Consider the following 13,492-nt stretch of genomic DNA (forward strand, 5'->3'; position numbering starts at 1 on the left):
TAGGGACATTTGTCTTGGGCCATCACCCCTGCTGTTATTTTCCTGTCACTTCCGTGTGTGTGGACTCTGTATGTTCTCCCCATGCTTTGGGGGTTTACTCTGGATTCTCTGGTTTCCTCCCCAAGTCCAAAGACATGCATTGTAGGCTTATTGGCATCTCTAAATTCAATTAAATTTTTTTGTATTTTATTGTTAAACAATGGACATTGTCTCAAAGCAGCTTTACAAAAATACATCATAAAATTTCAATTATATTTATCCCTAATGACCAAGCCTGAGGAAACGAAGGCAAGGAAAACCTCCCACAGATAATACGAGAAAGAAGGAACAAGACAAACCAGATTTACAAGAGAACCTTTCCTCATCTGGGTGACAGCAGGTAGTGTGATAAATGAAGTCCTTTCACAACTGTATATAGTCTTGTAGAGTTGTGTAACCAGGATCTTTGGAACAAATGAAAAATCAGCATTATTTTTCTGAATGAATACTAGATTTAACACTAATTCCTACTGAAGCCATCAAATGTGTGTGAATTGTCTGTGGTGTGTAAATAGGTGTGCTTTTGTGGGTGCAACTGTGTCCTGCAATGGATTCCCCTTTCCTGTTCCCTGTTTCCTCTGAGATAGACTCCCAAGATAAGTGGTATGGATGTAAAATGAACACACAAAAAAGCTCATAAATCATTTAAACTCGTATCTGTATTGTCTGTGTAAATATCAGCCAGTTTTTAAAAGTGTGATTTGCACTGTAGCCAATCAGCAATGGGCATGTAATGAAGAATTTCTACAAAGAATTTGATGTTGAGTTTTGAAATCACTACTAAAGTTCAATATTATACAATCTTATGCCTCAATTTAATATATACATTGTTATTATGCTACATGAGAAATATCATTATCTCAATTCACTGAGAAAGTTGTTTTCCTTAAGAAGAAAAAAAAGTCATTTGCTGTTTCCTGCATGCTAACAATGAGCCCTGCAGAGTAAGTCATTGTTCTGTGAGTGACCTATGCAGTGTAGCAGTTCCCACGAGCTATTCCAGGAGCTGGTTTGATGAGAATAAGACAAGTAATCAGTGTCTGCTGGCAGGAGTGCCACTCTTACACAGTGGCATCATGGGAAACAATGTAGAGGCAATTTCTCAGGACCTGCTTTTGACTGATATTTCAGCCCTGATTGTATTATCCTCTTTGCTCCATATGTGTACTAGTCTGTAAATGGTTTTCTATTAATGATGTTTTTATTAAAATAAACAAAAAAACACATGTCCACAGTAGGCCAATCATATTTCAGGAGACATTTTTTTTGCAAGTTTAAAGATAACTGGACAAGATTAGTATGGATGATAAAACTTAGTCTGAGTCGGTTTCTTGAACCAGCATTAATGTATCCAATGATCGAGATTTAAGCATTTATGTATGTCGCTCTGGATAAGGGCGTCTGCCAAATGCTGTAAATGTAAATGTTGTTAAGGGTGTTATCAGGAAATAGTTTGCTAAGCTTGACATTTTTTTAATTAAAGTTATATTATGACTATTAGTATTGATAAACCAGAAAACTTGTAAAAAGGTGGTCAAATATTGGGGCTATGTTAACACATGGTACTGTATGCAATAACTGTGGAAGTTTACTTTTTGATTTGAAGATATCATGTGGCTTCATTAAACAAAATTATACTAATTCTTACCTGCCTTTTACATTGGATAAATCCTGCTCACAAAGATGCATGTGTAAATGCAAATGTGCCACAAGAAGAAATGTGCATAAGCCAAATTGCAAACTCTTCCTTTATGAAGACTATATCTTAATCCGATTTCAAAGTTATGCTAATTTGAATGAACTGTAAGAATGCTTAAACCTGCTCAAGAAACAGGGCAGTGGTTTCAGACTTTCATCTCAACCAAACACATAAAAAAGACTTGCATTTAACATTCACATCAATTGAAAGACTGCTTATTCCCTGAGGACAGAGGCACTACTGTATGCGGTAACTATGCTCCTAAATATAGTAACCTTCTCTTACAAAGCTTATGGTTGCAACACAAAATGGCAGCACTCGCTGAAGGTAGCTCAACCAAATCACTACACCAAACATCTTGAAAGTTCTGCATGCGTCTTTCTTTAAATCGAGACCTTAATTGTCTATGGATCCATAGAGAATGCATCAAACATGCTAAGCTAAAGAGAAACATCTGTACAGCTGTGTGACTGCAGGGACGATTCTGCTGGAGAAATGATTTCCTGTATAAGTATTAGAGTCCATGCTGGAAAAGACTTTCAGTCATTGAAATCTCTGTGTGGGTTAATAATACATGGCCATGTTTAATTTCATTCCTGCTTTGGTGTTATGGTTTGCTGCATTTGTGTGAATTTATTAAACTAGATTAAAAAATTCCTTCATGTCATATAATAATTTAGGTTTTTCAGTGTGTGTATTTGCAGACATACATACACACTTGTCCAAAAAATGTTTATTTCAACACGGCCCTCATGGAACCAAGGTCGATAGAATAATATTGAAGTTATTGTTGAATGTTATAATATTGAAGAATGATATTGAAGTACGGGGGCACGGTAGCACGTTCGCCTCACACCTCCAGGTTTGGGGGTTCAATTCCCGCCTCCGCCTTGTTATGTGGAGTTTGCATGTTCTCCCCGTGCCTCGGGGGTTTCCTCCGGGTACTCCAGTTTCCTCCTCCGGTCCAAAGACATGCATGGTAGGTTGATTGGCATCTCTGGAAAATTGTCCGTAGTGTGTGATTGTGTGAGTGAATGAGTGTGTGTGCCCTGCGATGGGTTGGCACTCCGTCCAGGGTGTGTCCTGCCTTGATGCCCGATGACACCTGAGATAGGCACAGGCTCCCCGTGACCCGAGGTAGTTTGGATAAGCGGTAGAAGATGAATGAATGAATGAATGAATGAATGAATGATATTGAAGTACATCAATGAAAACAAAACATGTTAAGAAAGAATAAGAAAAACAGCACTCTCCGTCCTCTCGACTACTATTTGGTGAGAGATTCTCGCAGTTTCTCATACATGAGCTGGTCCTGTGTGGAATAAAGCAAAACAGAATCAGAATTCTGGCTTCTTCTGAATTTGAAAGCCCCATAATAATTCTAGATAATAGCTGACGATAATTCTAGATAATAGCTAGATGATAGCTGGCATCAAAGGCCCAGAGGGTGAGAATAATTTGCTTTTCTAACAGAGGAATGACAAATTACGCAATGCCTGCAAAGATCATTTGCTGCACAAATTCCACGTAGCACAGACCAGTTTTTTCTACAACCACAAACCAGGAGCCAGAGCTGACTTTGCTCCACCAAAGAAAACAGTGTATAAATAGCAGCTACGTTTAATAATATATATATTATTTATTAATATATATATTAGGCCACAGGTTTTGAAGCTAATAGCGATCTTAGGGGAATCATTAGCTCTTGTGACTTGATGCTGGGTTACAGAAATGCACTTATTTTGGATAAACATGTCTAGCAGACTAAACTGCAGACACTATACAAGCTGCTCAAGGTATGGACTGTTCCCTCGCTCACTTTTCTTGACTTATTTATCCGGGAGAACAGTATATTTTCAGATCGCTACATATCAGTATTATTGTACCCGGCACTCTTGCGTTTAGTGCACTTACCTGTTTGGAAACGGAGGGCCGCACCTTCCTGAAAGCCTCTTCGAAATTTTTCCTGCTGACTCGTATGTCTGAGTGGGAGCTGGAGGAGGATGTGTGCTCTGTATCAAAGTAACAATGGACCCGAGGACACTACGATTAAAGCATTTCACATGCAAGTGTGGACCATTTGTTAATAGAAAGGAATTATTGGCATTTCTGTACACAGAAAATAGAATGGAAATGTAAAATTTAAATAGCACCACATGCAAAGGCTCCAATGACAGGTGGATTCAGCTGCCCAGAGCGGGAATAAATTCAATTAAAAATTCACTTTAATTTCAATTTATCTGTATAACGCTTTTACCAATAGATGTTATATCAAAGCAGATTTACAGAAGAATAGAAGCAGAATAAAAATGGTAAAGCTTAAAATTAAATTACTATTTCTATATAACACCTATCCCTAATGAGCAAGCCTGAGGTGACGGTGGTGAGGAAAACCTCCCTGAGATAATATAAGGAAGAAGCCTTTAGAGGAACCAGACTCAGAAGGAAACCCATCATTATTTGGGTGACACTGGAGAGAAAATAATGTTAATGTAAATAATGTCCTTTCTACAACATTATGTAGTCAAGTGGAATTGTGCAACCAAGAGCTCCCGAGGAACTAATTTCTAAATTTGTTACAGACTTAACACTAGTTTTTTCCTAATATATATATAATAAACTTTCTATTCTGTTCCATCAAAGTTAGCTTTATTTTTTCCTGTTGTCTAATACTCACGTGAAACGGTCACAACGTTCATCATGGGCAATTTCCTCCAAGTTCACGTCTAAGTCCAGGCGAGGTTTAGTTCCTCTCTGTGGCAATTCCATGGATTATTAACAATTTACTTGAAATTCAGTACCTGTTACTGGTCTATACAAGCAGATTAATACAGCTATCGTGATAAAACAAATAAATTCACCTTGGTAATAGTGAGCAATATAGCGTGTCTGTCTTCTGGCAGAGGCAAACCCACGTACAATGTTTTGTCTAAACGGCCTGGTCGAAGCATTGCTGGATCAATGATATCTGACCCAAATCAAATATAGTCATCAGATAAATGTTGGAAAAGACATAAACATGCATGAAATGCTTTGCTGGCTCTTTTTACCTGGCCGGTTGGTGGAAGCCATGATGTAAACCTGGCAACGTGTCCCCAACCTATCCATTTCAGTCAGCAACTGGTCCATCATACGTACACTGGCTTCAGACTGAACACACAAACCAAAGCCATTTGAGACATTTTCAATCACTAAGTACATGTATTCAATTCTATCAACAGAAGTGAAGATTATACTGTAAAGGTGTGCTATACAGTAATGTAGGAAAGATTTCCATAGGAACGAACTGTTTCTTATTAAGTTAAAGAAGACACAAAGTGTCCAGGTAGCTACTCATCAACCCTGTGTAAAAAATAGTTTTATCACCTCAAATGTTGCTTCATATATTTGTGTGTACCTGGCACAGTGCCCTACAGATCAGAGTTAATCCTATCTTGCTTTCTCAACTTAAACAACTCCCATTGTTTTTATCCTCCTCTGAGCTGAAAGACACTTAAGACTGTTCGACTAAGACATAATGTGAAATTAACCATTGATCTCAGCACATGGGGGTCACGGTGGCTTAGTGGTTAGCACGTTTGCCTCACACCTCCAGGGTTGGGGGTTCAATTCCCGCCTCCGCCTTGTGTGTGCGGCGTTTGCATGTATACATGTATAAAAGCAGTTCTCTTAAACCTGATGTAACTTCACACCAAATAGTGAGAGCTATATTGTGTAATTACCTTATGGCCAGAACGCCTGGGGCAAAGGGCATGAATCTCATTGAAAAAGATGACACGGGGCAGAGTATTGTCCTCTCTGGAACACCTGGCGAATTGCCTGTTCACTTTCACCAACATCCTGCAGAAGAATTTGATTTAAGAAAAATGTGTACAATTTTATTTATACATAGCACCTGACACGAGGAAATAGTTCAGAGTCATTAAAGCCTCTGTGTATTAAGTAATAGAGACTGATAAGCTTGTGCATTGTGATCTGCCATTATAGCTCAACACTATCATGAGAAATCTTTTACATACCAAAAACCAAATCAGCTGGAAGTTCTAAAGAGTTAATAATGGATTAGGGAAAAAAGGGTCTTTTTACAGGAGTAACTCTGAAAATAGGCTGTGTATCAGCCGCCACATGCAAATATACTTTGGGCTTTAATTAAATTTCTTTTTATTTTTGGCCTATTATCTTTAGAGCTATCAGAGAGAGATGGTGCAGAATCAAAAGCAGGAGAAAAACAAATGTCACTAAAAACATAGACAGGATTAAAACAGGTCACTATAATGCAAATAATATGTTCTATATAGAATAAGAGTAGATTGTTGTTTTTAAAAACAGAAATAAGATTACAGAGATTACAATGACCAGAAATATGCTTTCATGTCTAATATACTGTATGCTAAGATAGCAGGCTGTCTTGTTTTGTCAGTTACAGAGATCAATATCAGAGTCTTATATGACAACCATCCGAGAGTCTGCGGAAGACATGTCCCTTCTCCTACCAAACCCATCCACCCACCTTCTTAGACCACACAATCTCTACTAATACTACAACTGTCACCCTTATTGCTAATAACTCTTTATGATGATCACTATTACTTTGACCATTGGTGCAATCATCATCATCATCATCATCATCATCATCATCATCTTCATCATCATCATCTAACATCACCTGAGCTTATAGCTCTCTACAAATCGCTTATATACATCAGTATCAAGAAAATGACCATTTTACATGACAATACATGCCTTCTAACAAATAACCAGCATTCTGAAAGCATTATGATTCATTTAAAAAGCATGATTTTTAATGTATGGCATGTGAGCACCTATGGAACTCACCATGTTCAGTAGCTCGGTGCCCTTGACATATATAAAGTTTAAACCAGACTTGTTGGCAACAGCCTGTAATAATAAACAGAGAAGGTTAGTTAAGCTGTGAGGCTGCTAATTTACAAACCCTGCTTAGAGACAACATTTCTAGCAGAGACACATGTTTACTCTCTATCTTTTAGAGACTTTTTTTGTGGATTTCTACTTCTAGATGAAGTTGTAGAACTGATGTTGGCTTTGAAATCAAATCAATCATTAAGAATACATAACAACTGAGAGATACAGAAAAAGAGCAAATCTAGAGAGGAAACGTCGGTATACTTTGGCAAGAAGGGTCTTTCCACAGCCTGGAGGTCCAGCGAGCAGCACTTTGGCAGGGGATCTCAATCCCAGAGCTTCGGGCTGCTCTGAACTACGTAAAGGAGCCTGAACACACACACACACACACACACACACACACACACACACACACACACTTTCTAATCCCAAATCTTTTAAAAGGCTACAAAACACTGCAGCTTTATAAACACTTCAACTCTAAACATACAGGTTAACAATGGATCTTGATATATGCTAATGATGACCTTATTCACCCTGTATTCACAGTGCATGACCCACACTATGTCAATGTCTATATCACAATGTCACCCATATGAGGATGAGGTTCCCCTTTGAGTCTGGTTCCTCTCAAGGTTTCTTCCTTTACCATCTAAGGGAGTTTTTCTTCGCCACTGCCGCCTGAGTCACCTCAGACTTCCTCATTGGAGATAAATACAAACGTATTTAAATATATCTAATATTAATCTTGAATTTTGTATTTTATTAATCTTTATATTATTCTTTATAATAACCTTTTGTTCTATGTTTATGTTCTGTAAAGCTGCTTTGAATTGAATTGAATTGAATTGAATTGAATTGAATTGAATTGAATTGAATTGAATTGAATTGAATTGAACAATCTCTACATTCACACACAAGCAATATAAGGCTTTGGTAGTTTGTCAGCTAGTTAGGAACATGACATGGCCCGGCAGAAAGAAATTCTTAAAACTCACACACAAACACCTGCAGCTAAGTCACTGTATCAAGTGTACTGTATGTGCTCATGTAATTAAAGTCAAATACCAGATATTCAACTCCATCAACAACTGAATCAAACTGAGACTTTTGAGGGTAATACAGGTCAAGCCTGAGTATAAGTTGAGTTAAAGGATAAAAGATAATAGATATATAATAAACAATTATATCAGGACTTATCAGAATATATTTTAGTACATTCAGTACTTTTTGCTTTAACATGTACTGTTACAGCTTCAGCTTCGCAGTCACACACATTTTTTTTTTATCTCATGTTATGATCTAATGGATTTCTGAACATTACTAAACTGTGTGCTAATCCTACCAAGATGGCCATGTCGAGTTCCTCCCAAATGTCTTGCAGTGCACCGACATTATCCAAGGTGACACCAGGCACAGTGGCGAAGCCATCAAGGTGGGCAGATGATTGGACCCGTGCCAAAGACTCCCTGAAGTCATCCATGACGATGCAGAAATCAGCATGCTGCTCCTCACGCTGAGGGTCTCCGTTTCTCAGCATAGACCGCAGTCGTTCTAGCTCTCCCTGCTGGTGAAGAGAAAAACAAATGGCTTTCAAAGCATAAAAGAGGCACTACTTCTTCCTTTCACCCACCTCTTTGTGTGTGTAGAAATTCTTTTTACTAACACATAATATGCCTTCAGCATTCTGCAATTCTCACTTCAACCTAGTATGAACTTTCTGACTTATAACCTAATTTATAAATCAGCAATTAAGCTAACTGGATTCCTACCTATTATTTTTTTACAATCTAAACACTGTTCAATGTGTGAAGCAAATCACAAACAGGAATAAAAACCTGAAGACAAATATAAATGGTGCATGAGAATCATTTAAATTTTCACTTTACTGCATTTGCAGAAAACAGAACAATCCCATTTGATTTGTTGGTCACTTGATAATGACTGTTAGGAGATACTGAAGCACTAGACAGTAAGAATCTGAGAGCATTTGTTTCCCCTGCTGGGTTTGTGTTCAGCTTACGTCATCAGAAACATGCATGCAGAACACAGTAAGGCACCTCACCTCTTCTGTGTCCCATGTTCGGTGGAAACTAATGATAAAACACATGCGCAGATTACTTTACTTCCTTAACAGGCCCGAGTACGAGTTGGGAACCTTCTACAGATTCCCTTCTAATCTTCCCAAGCCACATGACTGCTTTCACATGAACAATTTTTTTCTGCAAACCATGCTCTCCTTCAGACTAGACTACCAGTGTGGAAGCCCACAAGTCTTCTAGACCTTCTATGCACAGTAACATCGGTTTGCACGCATGTGTTTTTGTTTTTCAAAATAGATCAGACCCTATCCATTTAGTTGCTACAACAGGTGAAGTTCATTAAAACCACGGTTTAATACAGACAAAAACCAAAATGTTGATGTTGTTCATTCAGCTGCTCCATGTTCTTAGTCGCCACAGCGGATCACGTGGTCTGTATATTAGATTTGGCGTAGGTTTTTATGCCGGATGCCCTTCCTGACTCAACCCTCCCATTTTATCCAGGCTTAGGACTGGCACTGAGAATGAAATCTTCAGTGGCTGGGTTAGCGCCCTGCCTGGGAATCGAACCCGGCCCACGGCAATAAAAGCGCAGGATCCAGCCACTGGACCACCAGGAGGCGGACAGACAAAAACCTAAATGTCTGAGAATGTCTGGGAAAGAATTCCCCTTTTGATACTAGGCACAGATATAAGCAAACCTAGTTTTGCACTTAAATTTAGTTTTGGTACTGACATCATTCTGTACATCAGTGATGTTCTGACTCTCGAGCTGCGGCAACAGGAGTCGGTTTACAGCAGTCTTGGATGCCTCCCGGCACAGTGCTATCAGATCCGTAATGACATATCCAGGTGTGAGCCGTGCCAGCTGTGTAAAGTCAACGTCTGCTGCCAGCTTCAGATTTGTACAAAGAATACTAAGAATTCTGTGGCATAGGAGAAAGGAAAATGTAAAGAAATCGTTTATTAGGTGATATATGAAATAAAGGTCATTGCTTTGCAAGAGGTGCAGCACATGGAGAAGTTGCAGTGTAGGTCTGAGGGCTACGTACTTGAAACGCGCTCCTTCGTCTGGTATTCGCAGACAGAGTAGTCTGTCAAAACTTTCTGCCCTTCTCAATGCTGGATCTAAAGAATCAAGCCGGGTGGTGGCTCCAATAACTAAGACCGGAGCTGAGATACTTAAGGAATTCAAGTCTAAAGAGGAAGGAAAATACAGTCAGAGGATGAGAATATGACCGAAGAAAACACACAGTTAAAAGCAAAAGCTTGTATACCCTTAAAAATAATAATATAAAAAGCGATAAGAATAAAGGAAGACATAGATTTAAATAATAACATTTATTTATGGCATATGACAGATGCCCTCATCCAGAGCAACATACATTTTTATCTCATTTTATATAACTGAGCAAATTGAGGGTTAAGGGTTAAGTATTTTAAATCAAAAGGAGTGGGGAAAAACAAAATTACATCAATTTCTGAAAAATTGACTTTTCTGTCATAACTTCCTCAGTCTTTGAACATATCCTCTGTGCAGCTCTTCATTATTCTTAACAGTAACATTGATCTCAGCCATTATTGGAGATCCAGAAAAGCTATAAAAGGTTTTCAAACCTACTTTTTCATTATTTTTTGTATTTTATTTTACCGTTTATTTTTTGTTGTTGTTTTTTTTTTTTAACATTTGGAGCAAACCTTTGCATCCTATCCATGCTAGATCATCTATCAGAGCTGCTGTTACAGAAAAATCAACATCTGCTGAACAAACAGATTTGAAAGTTCTCTAGCACTAACACACACATGTAAAAACCTGCATGATAAAAATACAAGCTGCTTATTTCACCAAATGTCTTGAAACAAACCATTATTCAGATGGTTTATTTTAATCATTAGCTTATCTCAGAACACTCACCATTCATGCAGGTGAGTAACTGAGAAAGAACTCGTCTCTCCATGTACATGGAGGCCACCTCTTTCTTTGGTGTGAGGGCATCAAGCTTATCAATGAACAGAATACAGGGAGCCCTGCTCTGTACAGGAGGAAGACAAATATGCAAATATATATAGAGGAAAAGTAGAAATAAATGTTGAATAACAGATCAATAAACAGTTATGATATACTGTAGTGTATATAAGATGGGAAGCTGAGTGTACACTACGTGACCAAAGGTGGAACACATGACCAATCACATCCATATGTGCATTCTGAAACCTCATTTCAGATTTATCCCAATTTTCTGTTACAATAAGCTTTACTATTCTGGGAAAGATTTTCTCTAGTGCCAGGCTTTTGGGATTTGTGCCCATTTAGCCCATAAGATCTTTAGGGAAATCAGAAACAGATGTTGGGTGAGTGGGTCTGGGGTGCAGTCAGTGTTCCAGTTCATCACAAACATGTTCAATGGGTTTGAGGTCAGGGCTCCGTGTTCTTCCACTCCAACCTTGGCAATGTTGTCATGGAGATTGCTTTGTGCACACGGGGATTGTCATGCTGGAACAGGTTTGGGTCTCTTAGTGGAAGTAAAGGAAATTAACAAAAAAGGATATAAAGACATTCTAAACAAATCAGTACTCCCCAATTTGTGACAAGTTTAGGGACAAACCACATACAAATGTGATGTTCGGTGTCCACATACATATAGTGTATGTTTAGAGCAAGATCAGTATCTGTAAAAAGTCAATTAATGTTGAATAACAGTCACATACACAATAAACAGCTGTGCAATATGCTGCGAATTTTATAATGGACACTTCAGTGTATTGTCACTACGCTAATATCCCATTTGTCAGCTGGGGAGCATTTCTGATGTCCTGAGTCTGGTTCTGAAGGTAACATTAGAACAGCTATCTTCTATAGGTGGCTAATTTAGAAAAATCTGGAGAACCTAAATGTCATGTGTACATTAAAGGATTTTTTACAATGTTGAAATCAAAAAAAGTGCTTTAATACTAAAACATTCTTAGTGTTACAATTTTGTTCATCATGGTACATTTAGGTTTCCATGATTTCTGTGTGCATAAGATGAATGAATGTTTGAACAGAAAGCATGTCTGAAATACCCCATTTTGGCCAAATCTGAAAGAAGCATTGTAGCTGCTTTCAGATTTGGCCAAAATGGGGTATTTCAGACAGCTCTATACAGTAACAGAAACGTGACTGTGTTATAGATAAAAATACTATGTGTTAAATATAATGGTATATATTATATGTATGTATATAGTACATGTCCACTCCACATTTAACAAGACAATAATTTAGTGTATATTTATTCTTTTAAATGTGTTTAACTGCACTTACCACAGCTTGCTCAAACAGCTCACGTAGTTTCTTCTCCGGTTCCCCCGTAATGTCCGACACCAGCTCTGGAGCAGAGACCGTCAATATGGGCAACTCCATTTTCTACACTTACACAGAAAACTCTCAGATCACAAAGAACCACTGCCAAACCTCTCCAACAAACTCACTTATATGAACTTGTATTAGATTTGCTACGTAGTAGTTACTATTTAATACCTAACGTATGGCTATTAAAGAACAGAAAGGAATCAAGCATCAATCTTTGTTGAATAGTAGGCCAATAAACAATATTCAGTCTCAATTATCTTCTTCAACTACTTTTGGCTTTTCCCATTAGGGGTCGCCACAGCGAATAATCAGTTTCCACCTAACTCTATCCTCAGTCTCCTTTATCAAGTTATTAATTTTTTTCTTTTTTCATTTATGAATTTCTGTGTGACTCCTCTTGTGAACAAGTTTCAAATAAATAAAGTTTGTCAGTGAGACCCGTTAACCTCAACACTCAACAAAACTTCTGCCCATATAATGCAAGCCAGTCACACAAGGCTGTGATTATTTGCAACATCAACGTTCTCTCACTCACCTTAGCAACAGCTTGAGCAAAGAGGGCCATCCTACAGCCGGGCGGCCCATGAAGAAGGACTCGAGGCCCCACTCCTAGCCGCCGGAACAGTTCAATATAACGAATATGGACGAGTAATTTAAACAACTCCTAAAGACAACAAACACAGAAAACACTTTACACATAATAATAATAATAATAATAATAATAATAATAATAATAATAATAATAATAATAATAATAATACTTTATTTATAAAGCACTTTAAAACAACCAAAGCTGAACACAAGGTGCTGTACAATATAAAATACAGATAGTAAAATAATTAAATAGAAGCAAAATTAAATGATAACAGCAATAATTTAGAATTAAACAAAAACCAGGGAATAGAAATGCATTTTCAACCGTTTTTAAACAAGGAAATGGTGGTGCTTGTCTGATGTACAGAGGCAAGTTGTTACATAGCCTAGTAGCAGCACCAGAGAAGGCACAGTCTCCTCTAAGCTTCCTCTTTGACCTTTTGGTGTCAAGAAGCATTTGATCAGCTGACTTAAGGGAATGGGCAGGACTGTAGGGGTGAAGCAGTTCTGTAAAGTATGTCGGGGTCGGACCATTTAAAGATTTGAAAAAAATAATAGCACTTTAAACTGAACCCTGTAATACACCGGCAGCCAGTGAAGTGAGGTCAAAATGTGTGTTATATGGTCTTATTTTCTTGCACCAGTCAAAAGACGTGCAGCAGCATTTTGGACTAATTGAAGGTGAGACAGAGAAGACTGGCTAAGACCAATATAGAGTGCGTTATAGTAATCAATGCATTATGCGTTATCACTCAGTCAGTCACTCACTCGTTCAGTCACTCACTCGCTTTGTCACTCAGTCACTCACTCGCTCTCTCACTGTCAGTCACTCACTCGCTTTGTCACTCACTCACTCTCTCACTGTCAGTCACTCACTCGCTCTGT

The 13,492-nt window shown here is 38.1% G+C and overlaps 1 pseudogene; it reads right to left on the reverse strand.

Annotated features, from left to right (window-relative positions):
• Positions 1-2,924: 2,924 nt before the first annotated feature.
• LOC132846789 (nuclear valosin-containing protein-like) lies at positions 2,925-13,141 on the reverse strand (annotated as a pseudogene).
• Between the last annotated feature and the right edge of the window lie 351 nt (positions 13,142-13,492).

The sequence above is a fragment of the Tachysurus vachellii genome, chromosome 6 (genome assembly GCF_030014155.1).
Source record: "Tachysurus vachellii isolate PV-2020 chromosome 6, HZAU_Pvac_v1, whole genome shotgun sequence".
NCBI lineage: Eukaryota > Metazoa > Chordata > Actinopteri > Siluriformes > Bagridae > Tachysurus > Tachysurus vachellii.